The following is a 6,000-nucleotide window of genomic DNA, read 5'->3' as shown; positions in this document are numbered from 1 at the left end:
ATCAGTTAGTGCTTCATTTGTGCCCTGGAGCAGCAGAATTTATATCCCCTTTTTTCTTTTATCCACTCTAATGTAATGGTGGATGTTCCCATTATCCAAACAGAACTTTAATCCCTATCAGTCCCGGCACCCAGTGCTTCAACTTTTGTTCTTCCCAATCCAATACCACACAGTTAATGTGTTCCAAAATTAAATTTTTCCCTTTCAAGCATCTAGTTTATTAATAAGCTTACAGCTCGATCCATTAGCATTAGTGACACCATTGTTAGAATGCTGTGTCTGGTTCTGATGTCAGCACTTCCAATAAGATGTGGAACTATTGGAAAGGGTTCAGAAAAGAGCCAGATGAATGATTCCAGGTCTGGAAAACTTGCCTTATAGTGACAGATTTAAGGAGCTCAACCTATGTAATCTATCAAAGGAAAGACTAAGGCCTTGGCTACACTGGCGCTGTACTGCGCTGCAACTTGCTGCGCTCAGGGGTGTGAAAACGCCCTCCCCCCCCCCCCGAGCGCAGCGAGTGCAGCGCTGTACAGCGCCAGTGTAATCAGTGCCTGCAGCGCTGCAAGCTACTCCCCTCGGAGAGGTGGAGTACATACAGCGCTGCGAGAGCTCTCTCGCAGCACTGGCGGCGCGACTACACTCGCACTTCACAGTGCTGCCGCAGCAGCGCTGTGAATTCCCAAGTGTAGCCAAGGCCTAAGAGGTGACTTGATCACAGTCTGCAAGAACCTACATGGGAAAGAGGATTCTGGTAGTAGAGGGCTCTTTAATCTAGTAGACAAAGGTAAAATAAGATCCAATAGCCAAAAGCTGAAGCTAAATAAACTTGGGCCAGAAATAAGGTGCAAATTTTTAACAGAGAGAGTAATTAGACACTGGAACAATTTATCAAGGAAAGTGGTGGATTCTCCATCACCAGAAGCTTTTAAATTAAGACTGGATGCTATATCCCAAACAGAAGTTATGGGCTTGGTACAGAAATTACTGGGTGAGGTTCTCTACCCTGGGTTATACAGGAGATCAGACTAGATGATCATAACGGTCCCTTCTGCCATTAAAATCTATGGACCATTGAAAACCAGCCAGCCAGCCCTTCCTTCAAGGTTTAACAATTCCTCCATCTCTTCCCCCAGGTTCTAGTCCTGACCCTTCCTGCTCTCTGAAGCTCTCTCACTGTGTGAAAGGCAGCCCCTCAAATAGTAGGTACCACTTCTAGGCTACGATCATGTGATCTTGATTCATGTGCAGGTCAGAGCTGGGCCTCAATTCCTTGCTCACCCTGTGATATTTAATTTTTTTCTGAATCTTGTTAAGCTTCTGGCTCCAGGAATACAGTGCAGCAATGTGTTCCACAGGATAATCAGCAGTTTGCACATCTGATTCTAGAAGTCAAACTTTCTCTGCTGTGTTGCACTGGTGCTTAGATACTTCCGTGATGGAGTCCATGTAAGTAGCTAGACAGAACTTTGCCAACAGCCCCAATGACTAGCAAGAAAGAAGAAAGCATACAAGCTCCACGTATGGTTGGCCAGGCTTCAATGTGATGTAAAAAAGAGTAGCACTGGTTTAAAAAAATGGATTTTTCATTTCAGTTTTCCCAAAACTGCTGGGAAAGAGGAGCCAATGTTTTTAAGCTTAATGTTTTATAAAGAAATGTTTGTCCTCTCTAATGTCCTCTTTAGGAACGGAAGATTGTGATGAACTCTGTGTCTGTATATGTATGGACATGTGCATACTAGTCTCTTAATTGGATGAATCAGATATGCTCAGGCGTGGGTCATAGGTTCTATATTGTTAGTACCTAATGGAGATTCTCCTCTAGCCCAAGTGGTAAGGCTCTGTGATTTTGGAGAACGCGGACCTGGGATCTATCCCCACTGCTACACTGAAGTTCTGAGTGACCCTATTTTGCGGCATGGTGACAATCATGAAGTCCTGTACAGCCACACAGATTTGTTACTGCAGAGATCATCTGACCATGGGAAATATGGTTAAGTGACTTAAGCACAGGCCTGGGCACAAGGGAGTCATAAGCAGATCTGGTCAGTAATTTTTCAACAAATGTTTTTGCATTGGAAAATGCAAATTTGTCAACACTGAAATTTTTTGTGGGAAATGGTCAGTTTCAATAAATGTTTCAACTCAATTTTTTTTTAATAAACCTAGTTTCCAAATGGTCAAAACATTTTGTTTTGACATTATCTGAACAAAATGTCTGGTTTGCCTGTTCAAAACAACGTTTTGTTTAGAAATTTTAGCTAATTATAGTAGAGGAAAAAAATGTAATGATCAAAATCGGAAGAAAATATTTTGAGTGATCTGAATGGAAACATTTTTTGTTTTGTGAAAATTTTCCAGAGTTTGACTTTTCATCCTAATTTGGGATGGGAAATTTTTTCAATGTCTCAAAAATGTTTTGTGGGACAGGAAAACCATGTGCAATTCAGGTCTGCTCCTGGGGGCTGATCTCAGCTCTCCCACTGACTCCTTGAGTGGCCTTGAGTCTCTCTTTTCCTCAGTTTCCCCAGTTGCAAAACGAGAATAATACTGAGTTATCTCCCAGCAGAGGAGGTTATGGATCTTGGATAATGTTTATACAGCACTTTGCACACAAATGCCATTCCCTCTCTGCTGGAAATGGGCTGCAGCCCATCTCTCAGAGCATTTCCACTATGTATTTAATTTTGTGTGTCCACATCAATGAAACATAAGCTACAATTTACTTAAAGAAAAGAAAAGAAAACAAAAATCTGCTCTCCGGTAAGCTCTCCTTCCTGGATTGTGTACCTGTCACTGTGAAGGCAGGACAGTGCACTGCCGCATGCTAATAAATCACTTTCTTTCCTTCTGCAGCTCTGTACTGTTGCTGAGTGATTGTGATTTGTGACTGACTAACTTTCTGCTCTGGGGACACTTGACTGAGAAATGAGCTGAAGTTGTGTTTAGCCAGCCCTCCACCCGGCTGGATGCAAAAACATGCAAAGGCTGCCACCCGGAGGCAACACCTCCATATGGCAGCACAGCCTCTTAAGGCATGTCTACACGGCACACTTCTTTTGTTGGCATATAGAGTACATACACTGGTATCCCGCCCAGCACAGGTATAAACAGCAGTGTAGATGGTGGGGCACTGCATAGGCAAGTTCCGTAAAGACATGCCTAAAGCCAGTGTGTATATACCCTGTCTACACTGCTATTTTTAGCAGCTTAGTGTCCTGCTGCCTCCGGACTGCTGCAGCCTATCCCTGCTGCAGGGAAAAACTCTGGCAGCAGGGAAAGGCTCTGGCACCTTCCTGCGACCAGAGCCTTTCCTCACCACAGGGCGCTGGCAGAAGGAAGCTGATGAAGTCTTTCCCCGCTGCCTCCCCACCACCAGAGCCTTTCACTCTTGCATGTCGCTATGCATACCGGCATGCAGTGTAGCTGTAGCTTTAGGAACAGGGAGAGTGGTTTCGGAGCCAGAATAATATCATTTTACACCCCACAGATTATAAATACACAGGTATCACTTCACTACTGAAATGCAGCTACCTCTGGAGTGGACGAAAGATCAGTTATCTCTGTTTTATACATAGGAAGCTGAGGCATAGAGTGATTAAGTGACTTACCCAATGTCACATAGTAACCTGTGGCAAAGCCAAGAACTAAGTCCTAACCTGGTGCCTTAATCTCAGGACCATCCTTCCTCCCAAGTGTTCTGTTTTAGGTCACCTGGGAGGGCTTCTGCCTACAGTCTTTGATGCTTCTGGATTGAAACTTAGCTGCAGTAATATGCAGGAGACATACACAGAAAATCTTGCCACCAGATGAGGTTACCCCTTAGAGAAATGCCCTTGGAGAGTTCTGGCAATGGTAGATCCCATACCTGGCAGTTCCAAGCAGGGTCAGAACTTCAGACAATCTTGGATTGATTACTCCCTGTAACCTGTGATCTCAAAACCCTTCCAGAAAAGCCAGGCACGGAGAGAGGTTGTGAGTACACAGCCAAATTCAGCGTGTGTGAACAAAACACGCAAAACCAAGGGAAAGTTACTTAGCTTAGGACAATAGTCTTTTTATCTCCTTCTGGGAACTTATTTCAACAGCCTTCAATTCCTGGCTCAAGCATTTTGGAGTCTTAGATGGGTAGCTGATTGTAATTGTGGCGTGTCAAAGTGTAGAGGCACATACACAAATAACAATTCTGCCAGATGACAAACTGTCCAAGTACAGTCTTCACCATTCAAAACACGTCCCATTAGTTCCAATCACTCACAGTCCCTTTTGGCGCTCAGATGGGGGAGGGAGTATTAAATAATGACTGTACTTAAAGGCCACAATAATACATTCTGTGCCCACCAGACGACGAGTTGCTAGGCTGTTATTTTGCCATTCGGTTTTCATGCGCATGCATTCCCCCATTCAGGAGAAATCATCACTTTCACACTCAGCTGGCCTGATTGCATGAAGAAGAATCTGATTGCATTATTCATCTGAAAGCTTCATAAAAGACTTTAAAACTCTTGAGGAGCCCTAGAGCTTTTGATGAAATTATATTTCAGTGAGGTGAAAAAAAAAAAAAAAAAAAAAAAAAAAGAACAAAGTACCGAGTTAACTGGTTGCATCTGAACCCAACTTAGCAGCTGCAGATCTGGTGGCTGAGCCTGAATGGAAGAAGATGGGGTGTTGTTTTTATTGAGCAATTTATTGACTATGGCATATTGTGCTACTCCTCTTCTGTTCTTCTCTCCTCTGGCCAAGGCCTGGCTATGACACCAACCCTTCAAAGAATCGTTCTTATATCAGAATGCAATAGCTTGCCAGCTAATCGCTAAGGAAATGCTGCCACCTTTGGACAGAAAGGTAGAATAGCAACTTCTCCTGAAGAACAGCTGTGTGTAGATCACAAGTTTGTCTCTGTCTCGTCCACCAACAGAAGTTGGCTCGATAAAAGATATTATCTCACCCACTTTGTCTCTCTCATATCCTAGCATCAAAACAGCTACAAGAACACTGCAAGAAACTTTTCTAGTGTCAATCAGATCTGCTTCCCATTCTTTTCTGGATGGTTGTGAAACTGAGGTCTAGAGAGGAACTTAGTTTTTCCTTAAAATATGTTGATGAAGAAGTTTAATAAACCAGTCTTCAGACAGAAGATAAAGAGAGTTCCCTTGTTCAATTCTGGCCATCTGAGCCCTTTTCATCACCTCTTGTTTTAAAATACAAATGTTCCATTGTTTGTATTTCTCTTTGAACTGATGGACCCAGCCAAGAACTCTCAACTGATCACCCCTGCCCCAAATGTTATGGATGCCCCAAAGTTGAAGCTTTTCTGGATCCAAATTTGGCAAATAACCCCAATTTTTATGGCATTATTATTTATATTACAGTTATGCCTGGAGCTCCAGACTGAGATGGTTCTGTACTGAGAAACAGTCCTTGCCCTAAGGGTTTACAATCTAAATAGACAAGATGAACAAGGAATGGCAGAAAGGAAGGATTTTTCTCCCTGTTTTTTAGATCGGAAACTGAGGCTCAGAGAGACTGTGAGATGCCCCCTTTTTTTATACTGTGCTAGAGCCAGCAATTGAACCCTGATTTACTGAGATCCAGTCTAATTCTTTAATCACAAAACCATCTTTTCTCTCTGTACTAATATTATTTATTAAGAAGAAGATCAGAGTTTGAGAGTAGAATTGTTTGAAAGATTTTCAGTGAAAAAGCTAGGGGTTATTTATGAAGTGAACAGTACTACAATGTGTCAAGTATCAGAGGGGTAGCCGCGTTAGTCTGGATCTGTAAAAAGCGACAAAGAGTCCTGTGGCACCTTATAGACTTACAGACATTTTGGAGCATAAGCATAAGCTTTCGTGGGTGAATACTCACTTCGTCAGATGCATGTACTACAATGTGTTATGACTGCAAAGAAAAATACACCGGTATCCCTTATAATAAGAGACATCTTTTTTGCATCTCCACCTCTTCTCTTCCTGTAACAGCAGTGACATCACAGCGCTG

Source organism: Emys orbicularis, chromosome 2 (genome assembly GCF_028017835.1).
Source record: "Emys orbicularis isolate rEmyOrb1 chromosome 2, rEmyOrb1.hap1, whole genome shotgun sequence".
Classification (NCBI taxonomy): domain Eukaryota; kingdom Metazoa; phylum Chordata; order Testudines; family Emydidae; genus Emys; species Emys orbicularis.
The sequence above is the reverse complement of the archived record's forward strand: the minus strand, read 5'-3'. Positions refer to the sequence as shown.